Below are 11923 nucleotides of genomic sequence, written 5' to 3' on the forward strand. Positions count from 1 at the left end.
ACAAAAATCCAAGGATGCAGAGGTTCCTGAGTAAACCTTAGTGAAGAAACAATGGTGGGGTTTTTATTAAATAGGTACTCATATGAGTTTGTTGGTATATCACAACCTATACGTTTAAGGACAACTTTTCTGAAAAGTCTGTTTTCTAGACTACAGTGTTAGAAACTACAGGTGAGGTCATAGTACCAGAATGAAACAACACCTAATACACCTAGTCCTTTGGAAAATCTGTCCCTTGTAGAAGGCATTGGTGAGATCAGAGGTTTTTTGAAAACCTAGTCATTATAATACATCCTTCTGGGAAAAAAATAGCTACATCAGCTCATGAAAACATTTGACCTGCAGTAATGAAACTAACAATGTGATAGTCTTTTTTTTTTTTTTTTTCCTATTTATTCCCATCAGCTTTTCATGTTTGTACAATTTTTACTGGTAATAGTAAACCAGTATATGTATATCTATGCAGAAAATATTTAGGGGTGGGGAAAGAAGGAGGATAAGAGAAAAAGAGAAAAAAGGAAATATATCTTTTATGTTCTGGAAGCATTATTTCTATATTAAAGGATGTGTGACAATTGTTGCAGTTTATATTTTTGTGAATTGCCCACAAGCTAATCATGATTTTCTGTAACTGTGGTTTGTTATTCTCAAGAATTCTCCCAGTATTTTGTGAACAAATTTTAGTCCTTCTGTTTTTTTCCAACCCTTCACTGTATCTTTACTCCTCAACTACCTTTCAAAGAGACAACGGAAAAGAATAGTGAGAAGTCCTGAATACTGCTGTATATACATGAATAAACTTCACAGAAGGTTGACCTGATACTTGAGGTGAATTTTTATTTCTCAGAGTTACAAAGGTCAGGAAAATGCAGCATGCCAGTGAAACTCAGGTTAACACTTACCATCAGGAGTTATCTCACACTGCATTATAACATCTGACATGTGTGGCTTAGAAGAAAAGAGCACTCCACATCTCCCTAAGAACTGGTGTGTGGGACAAGGCTAGGTAGCCAGTAGGCCAATTTCATAGGACTCTTCTCAGTCAAGAACAGCATGTCTGTGGTTATGCCAGTCACCCTTAACATCAGGCAGAGATGATGGTACAAGGAAATATGAATGCTACAATCCAAAGATGAACAAGGTAGTTGACGTTAAGAGACAGATATGCAAAAATGGAAAGAAAAATAAAAAATAATTTATTGTTCTCTATACGTTTGTGTCGGAGTCACCATTAGCCGGGGTCCTTATTTCTCCGTGCGGGAACAGAAACGACGCAACACCAATGTGATGATCAGGTCGTCCATCTTTTATTATAGTTATTGTTCTAGTTTTTTTTTTATTCCTTTTCTGGTTACATTTATACTCTACTAAGTTCCGTACACGCACTCATCTATCTTCTAATAGGCTACAGGTCATCTACACGCGCTGTTCACGCGCCTCTACAAGCATTTGCATTGGTTAATTGCAATTAGCACGTAAAGCCCAAAACTTGCCAAAACTCCCTTATCTCATACCCTGTTTTGCTCAGACTTGTGTGCTTTTGCTGACCACAGGTGTTTCTCACTTATCTGCTATCTTGTGTGTTTTTGCCAGCCTTATTTTGCTGGCCTTGTCTTCGTCCTTGCATTCTTCTGTCTGCACTAACTTTCTCCCAGCACGGCCCAGACTCCTACACGTTTGATCAGTTCCACAGGAGGCTGTCCATTAATTTCATGAAGCTGAAAGACTGTCAGCCTTTTCCTGTGGCTCTCACAGATGGGTTTTGTGCGAAATTTTACCTCTGAGCATTGCTTTTCCAGAGTGCAGCCTGCAGCTGGGAACCTGCCTCCTCTTTCTCTTTGGCTTTTGATTTTTTCTTCTTGCTTTCCTTCTGTCGCAGAGATTCATGCAACCTAACAGGTTGAGGTAACTTAACACTTCTCTTCAGGAGTCCCTTCCCACCTCAACCATTTTTTGATTCTGTGAAATGTAATGGTTAATAGTGGTTATCTGAATTATAGTATTTCATGTACAAAGTTATTACTGAGATTTGAAAACCAGCTCAGCAGATTTTTTTTTTTTTTTTTACAGGGGTAAAAGGGTTTGATTTCAAAGAAGTAAATGCCAGGCCAATTGTTAACATATTTTATTTACTGTCTGATTAGAAAACGGTTCTCCTCATCCATTCCCAAGAAACAGCAAAATTTCTGAAGTCAGGTGAGGAAAATCAATAGTCCTGAAGAGAAGTGCTAAATTACCTCAACCTGTTAGGTTGCAGGCTGCACTCTGGAAAAGCAATGCTCAGAGGTAAAATGGAAGCCTTATGGAACACTAGCTGGAGAAAAACTGTAGTGCACTCTACACCTTTTGTGCAATAAGAAAACCCACAGGAAGCTCACAATCTAGCATTTAAAAATAAAGTAGCCATATAAAAAAAGAAAGAGATATGGAGCTTTCTAATAGCTCTTAGGATCCCTTTCAAGAATCACTTTCAATTTGCCTTTAATGTAGTGCTATGTGAATAATTCCAACATGCAAGTATATATTTGAATAATTGTTTATCTCTTACAGACAAAAATTGCCGTACTTGAGAAAAAAGTAGGAGCTCATGATCAGTTTTGAAATAAATTTACTTTTTCTTTCCATTACTGACTATACTCCCATGCCAACATTTGGTTTTTCTAAAATATCATTACCCATAGTGTCTTTTGTCCACCTCTTATTGTTTAGCACCCTCAATATTTAGAGGCTCATGAAGGTGTAGTTTAAATTGCTTATGATTATTTCCATCCCCATAGGCAGTGTTTCTTTTTTATTTGTATGTATAAGCAATCCGTTTAATTTTGATTTTGCTGTTGCCAAGCTCAGTGAACATAGAATCAAAACTACAAATTTTGTATACACAGCAAAAATAGACTTATTAATATGAAAGGTGAAAACAAATAGGCATATTTGAAAGAAGGCAAAATCATCTGTCAATACAGCAAGATGAATCTCTAGTAATGTCTGAGGAAAAAAAATAGTATGGTTGTCTTTATAATAAACTGTGTAAAAATCTTAAATTTTATACAGGAGAAAAAGAAATCTGCAGTTGTTATATAAACTATTGGTTGCTATTAAAAAAAAAAAAAGTTATTGAAGTCAAACCAGCAGTTTGATTGGAACTGGTCTGAGCAAAGTTTTATGGGCTACAACAATACATTTATACTGATGAAGCTGAAATAGTAATAATATCTCAATATAATTCTCCCACCCTTATCCTGGAAAAAGATTCATGTTTTTGGCATAATTCAAATTACCTTCAATAACTTTAAAAGTAATACCTTTAAAGATGTTTCAACAGGAATAAGTATGTCCATCAGGTGTGTCACTTGAAGACACACCTTCTCTTATATTAGCATAACTCCCCCAGTTAAAAAAGACATCCTACACTGGTGGCGGATAAAAAGGCTGTCACTAGTATTCACCAGTCTTTTCTATCAAATTAGTTGGAGTTTATCTGGACTTTTAGACTGTTGGGTACCCTCCAGGCCAGGAGGTCCCTCAGCCCAGGGGACTGGGGACAGCAGAGGTGGGGGTCCCTGAAGTGGCAGGGCAGGGCCTGGACACCCAGCCAAGAGCAAGGCAGCCCCAGCCCCAGCCATCAGGCACCTCCCTGGGGATGGGAATGGGTCGAGGCTGGGCTGGGACATGGGCCTGTGGGTGGGCCTGGCTCAGCAGAGCTCATGGCCGGGCAGGTCAGGGCTGTAGAGAGATGGAGAGTGGCCCTACTGTGGGACTTCTCCTCGTGCGTTATCAGGTTGGGCAGTGTGGTTACAAAGCTTCTTGCCCCATGCCAGCTTTCATCCTGTGTGATCAGAACAGAGGTGCAATGATCACAAAGCTGTCTACAAAAAGGTCACATCTGTGTGATGGTGCCCTGAAGGCTGCAGTAAGATGGAGGACCACAAAAAGACAACAAGCTGATGGGTAGCTACAGTAGTTTCAGAATACATCAGCTGAATTTTTTTTTCTGCCACAAGAAAGTTTTTAATAAAGATTACTCAGTGAGAAGGAGTGCAGTGCCTTTGAAGATTAACTTTTCCCATTCTGTCTGCTCTGGCTTCTACAGAATGTCATTTTACAACAAAGTCTCTGGTAAACTCTTTTTGTTCTGAAACTGAACCAAGTATGTTATTAAAATTTACATATACTTCATGTAAGACTAAGAAAATCATTCCACATATAAAGCTACACTTCCTTCCTTCCTTTCTCTCTTCTTCATTCTATCTATGCTCTAGCCTTATATGACTTATGACAGTAAAAACAGAGAGGATACATATCATGACAAAAATTCAGTAGTCCTGTTTTGCAGAATGCATTATTCCATGAGAAATGCAATTACTTATTTGAATTTAAAAATGTTAAGTTTTTACCTGTGTAATACGGTTGTTCTTCAGGAGAACCAATTACCGTCAATGTCATGTTCAGCTAGCAGAAGAGGTTTTATTTTTAAATACTCATTGAGTTCTCCCTCTATGTAAAGTTTTTCGACTTAGTAAAGTTACTCAAAAGGTGATTTTATCCTTTATGTTCTTGTCTTTAAAACAAAATAAACTAAACTCCTCTCGTCCTGATGAAAATTCCATAAAAGGAACTATCAAAGGACACTGAAGTAAATGGGAAACGAATTAGACAACTAATAGTTTTTCTTTTCCCCTCTTTGGAACTTTATCTATAACAAACCCTATATAGATCTAAGGTTGGAGAGTGTCCATTAAGCAGGCATCCAATTGTGTTCAGCTCTATTGCTCTGCACTTCCTAACAAGTCAGCTACTGAAAAATCATTGAAATTCTTGTCAGATCCATAGCCCTCTACAGACATGGGGCTGTACACTAGGCATTTAACATGATCTTATGGAAAGAAGAGTCAATAATATTGTCACATACATTAATTTTGTTATAGTAGGTTTGGCTATCACCCATGAAACACATAATTAGTAACCATTTTTCATGAGTAAATCTCCTTGCAGTCTAGCAAATAAGAAGCATGCTTAGTGATTACTGTGTTCAGTGCCTGTTCCAGAGAACTTTTAGAGACAAATGCGAAGCATGCAATACCTGTTAGTAAGCCTTGTTGGAGATACAAATCTATTTAGAAGTATAGACCTCTTATTTAATGGATAAGTACAGCAGTGACTGCTTTTAGTTCAAATATTTTTGAGTGGTCCAGGGTGGCAGTCGCATTGCTGAATTTGCCCTTTAAACTGTGACGTGAATGCTTGGGGTGGGGGCAGTTGTAGGGAGTTCGTTCCCCTGAGAGGCTTTAGTGGTGAGCTAGTTAATGGAAATGCACCAGCTGAGCAGCTGATCCTTGCTTTTGATCAAGACACTGACACCAATTTAAACTCTTAAGGAAAGATACAGAATCTCACATTTTCTAAAGGAAATGTCTAAAATGAGGTATTTGAATCCATACTTGGGCAACTATGTGATTAACCCAACATTTGCAGATGTTGAGCACTGGTGGTTCTTTGTGAATTTTAATTTTGATGAGAACATGAATAAAGAGTAAGCAAATCTAAATAAACATTTATTTTTCTTTGATTTTTGTAATTTAGTTTTGTTTTGTATTTGTCGTTGTTTAACTCCTGTCTGCAGCTAAGCACCACACAGCCACTTGCTTACTCCCTTCCAGTGGGATGGGAAGGGTAAAAGTGAGACAGCTCGTGGGCTGAGATAAAGACAGTTTAACAGGTAAAGTTAAAGTTGCATGTGGAAGCAAAGCAAAACAAGGAATTCATTCACTGCTTTCCATCGTCAGGCAGGTGTGTTCAGCCATCTCCAGGAAAGCAGTGCTCCATCATGCGTAGCAGTTACTTGTGAACACAAATGCCATCACTCCGAACGTGCTCCCCTTCCTCCTTCTTGCCTCAGCTTTATATGTTGAGCGTGATGTCCTATGGGATGGGATGTCCCTTTGGTCAGTTAGGATCAGCTGTCCAAACTGTGTCCCCTCCCAACTTTTTGTGCACCCCCAGCCTACTCACAGAGAAGCAGTCTGAAAAGCAGAAAAGACCTTGATGCTGTGTAAGTGCTATTCAACCATAACTGAAACACCCCTGTGCTATCAACACTGTTTTAATCACAAATCCAAAGTGTAAGCCCATAGAAGCTACTATAAAGAAAATTATCTCATCTGAAACCAGTACATTCTCCACCCTTTATTCCATACCATTTACATCATGCTCCGGTCCCATGCTAGCCAATACATCCTCATTAACCACCATCCCCCTTCCCGTCCTTTAATATATACACATCCCCCTTAGTCTATGGACAGTCACTGTGAAATGTCCATAAATGTTCTTAATGTCCACTGAGGGTTTTTTCAGTCCATGACTTTGGGCTCCATCTGTTATGATTGTCACCCAGGACAGAAGAGGTGGTGTGTTGTGTGGAGTTATTGGGCACCAAAGCTAGCTCAGGTCAGATCACTGCTACACTTGCACTGCTTCTTGTGAGGCTCATCCTCCACTGGTCCCTGTTGTGTTCTGGCCACCCAACTAGTAGGTACTACATTAAAACTTCACAAAACCAAAATTCCTCCCCAGGAATTGACCACAACAGATATCTTCTCTATCCATGCTAAAAGGACAAATATTTATTCTTAATCTCTCAGACCTCTTTTTCACACTTGATTATAGAAGAATGCTGGCTCTCCAGAATGAATTATTTAGACAATGTGTTGTGATAATTTGAGTTTTTATAAAAGGAATGTGCACAAAGATCATATCTACATTAGTCATAGAGTGCAGAAAAACGTTATTTTTGGTATGAGTTTGCCTTATAGCTACACTTGGAGTCTTCCTGTATACACTGAAGTGCATTACTGGTGCTTTGAAAGATGATCTGATGGAACAAAGGTTGAAGCCATGCACCTAAGTGCTACTTAGAATGCACTGCTTGCAACATGTACATAAAGTTTTTCAGGAATTTTCTCATTATTAACATGTGGTGTGAACATAGAACTGGCAAATGACATAAACTTCCTTGCTGGTAAAAATGTGATGTAGACATTTGGTCCTGCAACCACAACAGATCACAGGAAATCAAATCTGCTGTCCTGCACCATTTGGAAAGGGAGACATACCGGACTACCAACGGGGAATTTGTTCTGTTATTCATCACTTCATATACATCCATTTCCTCCCTTGAAGACTTTTAAATAAAGTTATATGTCCAATGTTCAATTGATCATGTGCTACTGGTAAAAAGCTCCATCATATTGGATTACTATACTACAACCAAATGCCCGCTTGCAAAGATAAAGTCAATCCTGGCATGAAATTAGCAACTGACACCGATCCCAAGCAAGACAAAAGTAAGGAATCAAAGGGATCAAGATCAAAGGGAAGTATGCTCAAATTACTTGAGTCTGAGTGGGTGATTCTTTCTAACCTGATAGAAGAGGACTAGGCCTCAGTTTTCCATTTCCGCATCTTTGCAAAAGATTACAGAAATCCAGGAAAATCAACTTCAGGTATAAAGGCTTTAGGATTTGGAAAACAGCTATAGTGAATGCCCCTACATGCGAAGCAATGAAGAATACAGCATACTCATCCTCTGCTTCCTATACTAGTTGCAGTATTTTTAATCAGGTTTATAGAAACTCTTATGTATATGTTTGTCTATAAATCCAAGACAACTTTCCTCTGGAAAGGCACTTCCAAAGGACACCAAAAAAAAAATGCTGCTCTAACAAGAAACTCCACTTCTCTCTTTGGGAAAATGAAAGGACAAATGACACAAAACAGATGTTGATCATAGCAGATGCTGATTGTATCACCTAATGCACAACCAGAAGATACTCAGATGCAATGGGCAGGGCATCATTATAGAACCTGTTTGAAACAGAACAAAAATAAAAGAATTACTCAGGTAGAATTCACATTTCTTAGATGCACACAGAAGATGACTGAGGAGAATTGTTCGTTTTGTGGGTTTTGTGCAATTTTGTTCAGAAACCACCCTTGAACACTAACCATCATTGTTTATGACTCACAGTTTGCCATGTAATTTTTAATAGCCTCTGCTCTTGTTTTGTCAACAGCTTCATTTACTAGCTGCCTCATTACTTTTCAAATTACAGGAGAAAGTAATTCAATTTAATGAAAGCTACTAGCACTTTGAAGTCAATATTGATGTAAAGCTGCAGGGGAAAAGTAGCTAAATTTAATAAAAGCAACAGTTTCTAAATTAAGCTCTGTGGCATCTATGCTTTTAAATTGTGTTATGCTTATTGTAGATGTAAAATCAAAGATGTTTTTTAAGTACACACCTGGATGCCAGCTCTGGAGTAGAAATATTCTGAACAAGGCACAGCAGTGTTGGTTTTTCTGGGTAAAGATTCTAGATGGGATTCAGTTCATCTGTAAAACTCATATTTTAGAATAGTATAATTGCTAGTACAAAAGGCTAAAGTTGCCTCCAGGTGAAATTCACCCCTGTTTAGACACCAAGCATAAAGACTGTATTGCTTGCACTACTGGGCTTAATAAGCAGTACAATCATCTGTAGTCCTTTCATTGTCCCTTGAACAAAGGTGAGCAGCATTAGCAGAATTCATTTCATTGCTGTTATTGAACATTTTGATTGGAGAGGACAATCAAACCGTGAAACTTTGCCTTTGCCTCTTGCCCTTTTTATAATAATGAAATATGTACTAAAACATCATTGAAATATTATTCATTCCATAAGAGGAATGAAAGGACTCTTACACAAAACTCCCTTCATGAATCTACTCTGCCCCTTCACATGCTGTGGCTAAGGTTAAAAGATATAACAAATATTATGATTCAATGCTCAACACTGACAATTTTACAAAAGCAATCTTCCACTCCATTTTATATATTTCTTTGACTATGAGCAAACAGATTCTAGGGTAGGAAAGAAAAGTTATAAGAAATATATTTTTAAAACCCTATTTATTTAAGTGCCCTCTGTGAGACTTATATTACTCTGCATATATCTCAGCATAAATCCTTACCTAGTGACTTCTTGCGTGACTGTTTATATGATTTTATATAAACAACAACAAAAAAAGTGCTAAGCCAATTTTTTATTCCAAAACATTTTGTCTTATTTGTGGATGGGAGACAGAAGAAGGAATCCTTCAGCTTCTGCCATTATTTCATCTATCTGTTTCTGACATTTTTATACCATCTACTCCTTGGGAGAGTGCCTTTGCCTCTTATTTTGTACTGCTAGTAAAGACTGATAAGTTCTATTCTTAAACCACAGAAGTTGTTTTCTTTTCTGTATTCTCTTAAGGAAGATTTATTTTATATTTTAAATGAGTGTGTTGCAAAATCAATTTAGATTTGTGCATGAAATGCACCGTTATCTACAAGGGTGTGAGTGTCCAAAGCTACTTACATTTTATTATCTCTTCTTAGGTGCAGTTTAAGTGTTTTTTCGGTCTTAGACTAAGTTGGAACAGTGATGAATATTGACACAATTCTAAGCAACCAATTCCTTTTGTATATCTATACCTTCATAAAAATTGTCTCTGCAGATGGATAGCAATATTGACTTAAATTTCAACCTTAACTAATTTTATGTGAGGAATATTTATTTTACAAGCTGTTCACAGTTTTGTCAATGTAAGAAAAAATATTATGGTATGTACAGCAATTAAAAAGAATGTGTTTAAAAATCTGATGTATGATGTGGGTATTATTTTAATATTAGAACTCTCTTCACATACATGTAATGGAGAAATAATTTGGAGAACTGCAATTCATTCTGAAATTTTTTTACAAGTTCTGTTTTCACACATAATATGAAATGTATGGAGGTTGGAACTAGATGATCTTTAAGGTCCTTCCAACCCAAACCAGTCTATGATATAAGTATTGGGTTTTAAAAATTATTTTATGCCCAAAATAGCCAACAACTATTTTCATAGAATAATAGGATGGTTTGAGTTGGAAAGGACCTAAAGATCATCTAGTTCCAGCCCCTCTTCCATGGGCAGAGACACTTTCCACTAGATCAGGTTTCTCAAATCCCTGTCCAACCTGGCCTTGAACACTTCCAGGGAGGGGACATCCACAACTTCTCTGGGCAACCTGTTCCAGTGTTTCACCACCCTCACAGTAAAGAATTTCCTCTCTACCCTTTTTCAGTGTAAAGCCATTACCCCTCATCCTATCATTACATCCCTGGTAAGAAGTCCCTCTCCAGCTTTCCTGTAGGCCCCCTTTAAGTATTAGAAGGCCACAATAAGGTCTCCCCAGGGCCTTCTCTTCTCCAGTCTGAACAACCCCAACTCTCTCAGCCTGTCTTCACAAGTGAGGTGCTCCAGCCCCCTGATCATCTTCGTGGCCTCCTCTGGATTCACTCCAAGAGATCCATGTCTTTCCTATGTTGGGGGCCCCAGAGCTGAACACAGCACTCCAGGTGGGGTGTCACCAGAGCAGAGTAGAGGGGGAGAATCACATCCCTCAATATGTTTGTCATGCTTCTTTTGATGCACCACAGGATACTGTTGGCTTTCTGGGCTGCAAACATACATTGTTGGGTTGTGTTGAGCTTCTCACCAACTAATATCCCCAAGTCCTTCTCCTCATGGCTGATGACAATCTATTCTCCACCCAGACTGTATTTGTGCTTAGGATTTCCCTGACCCATGTGCAGGACCTTGAACTTGGCCTTGTTGAACTTCATGAGGTTTGCATGGGCCCACCTCTCAAGCCCGTCCAGGTCTCCCTGAATGGCATCCCTTCCCTCCAGCATGTTGACCTCACCACACAGCTGGGTGTCGTCAGTGAACTTGCTGAGGGTGCACTCAATCCCACTGTCCATCTTTCTGACAAAGATGTTAAAGAGCGCTGGTCCCAATACCAACCCCTGACAAATGTCACTTGTCACTGCTCTCCACTTGGACTTTGAGCTGTTGACCACAACTCTTTGAGTGCGACCATCCAGCCAATTCCCTATCCACTGAGTGGTCCATCTGTTAAATCCATGTATCTCCAATTTAGAGACAAGGATGTCAGGTGGGACAGTGTCAGATGCTTTGCACAAATCCAGGGAGTTAATGTCACTTGCTCTTCCCATATCCATCAATGCTCATTGTAGAAGGCCACCAAATTTGTCAGGCGCAATTTGCCCTTAGTGAAGCCATATTGGCTGACACCAATCACCTCCTTATTTTTTATGTGTCTTAGCATAGTTTCCAGGAGAATTTTCTCCATGATCTTGCTGGGCACAGAGGTGAGACTGACTTACCTGTAGTTCCCTGGGTCTTCCTTTTTCTCTTTTTAAAAATGGGAGTTATGTTTCCCTTTTTCCAGTCAGTGGGAACTTCACTGAACTGTCATGACTTCTCAAATATGATGGATAGTGGCTTAACCACTTGACCTGCCAGTTGCCTTGGGAGTCACCAATGCATCTCATCAGGTCCCATGGACTTGTGCACCTTCAGATTCCTTAGATGGTCTCAAACCTGATTTTTCCCTACAGTAGGAGGTTCTTCATTCTCCCAGTCCCTGCCTTTACCTTCTGTGACTTGGGCAGTGTGGCTGGAGCACTTGCTGGTGAAGACTGAGGCAAAAAAGTCATTGAGTAACTCAGCCTTCTCCATGTCACAGGTAACTAGGTCTCCTGTTTTCTTCTAGAGAGGGCCCACATTTTCCCTAGTCTTCCTTTCATCACTGACGTACCCATAGAAGCTTTTCTTGTTGCCCTTGACATCCCTGGCTAGATTTCATTCTATCAGGTCTTTAGCTTTCTTAACTTGATCCCTGGCTGCTTGAACAATTTTTCTGTATTCTTCCCAGGCTACCTGTCTTGTAGGAAGCTGTAGGCTTCCTTTTCATGTTTGAGCTTGTTCAGAAGCCCCTTGTTCATCCATGAAGGCTTCCCGGTGTTTTTGCCTGACTTCCTCATTGTCAGAATGCA

Source organism: Strix uralensis, chromosome 1, assembly GCF_047716275.1.
Source record: "Strix uralensis isolate ZFMK-TIS-50842 chromosome 1, bStrUra1, whole genome shotgun sequence".
Lineage (NCBI taxonomy): Eukaryota > Metazoa > Chordata > Aves > Strigiformes > Strigidae > Strix > Strix uralensis.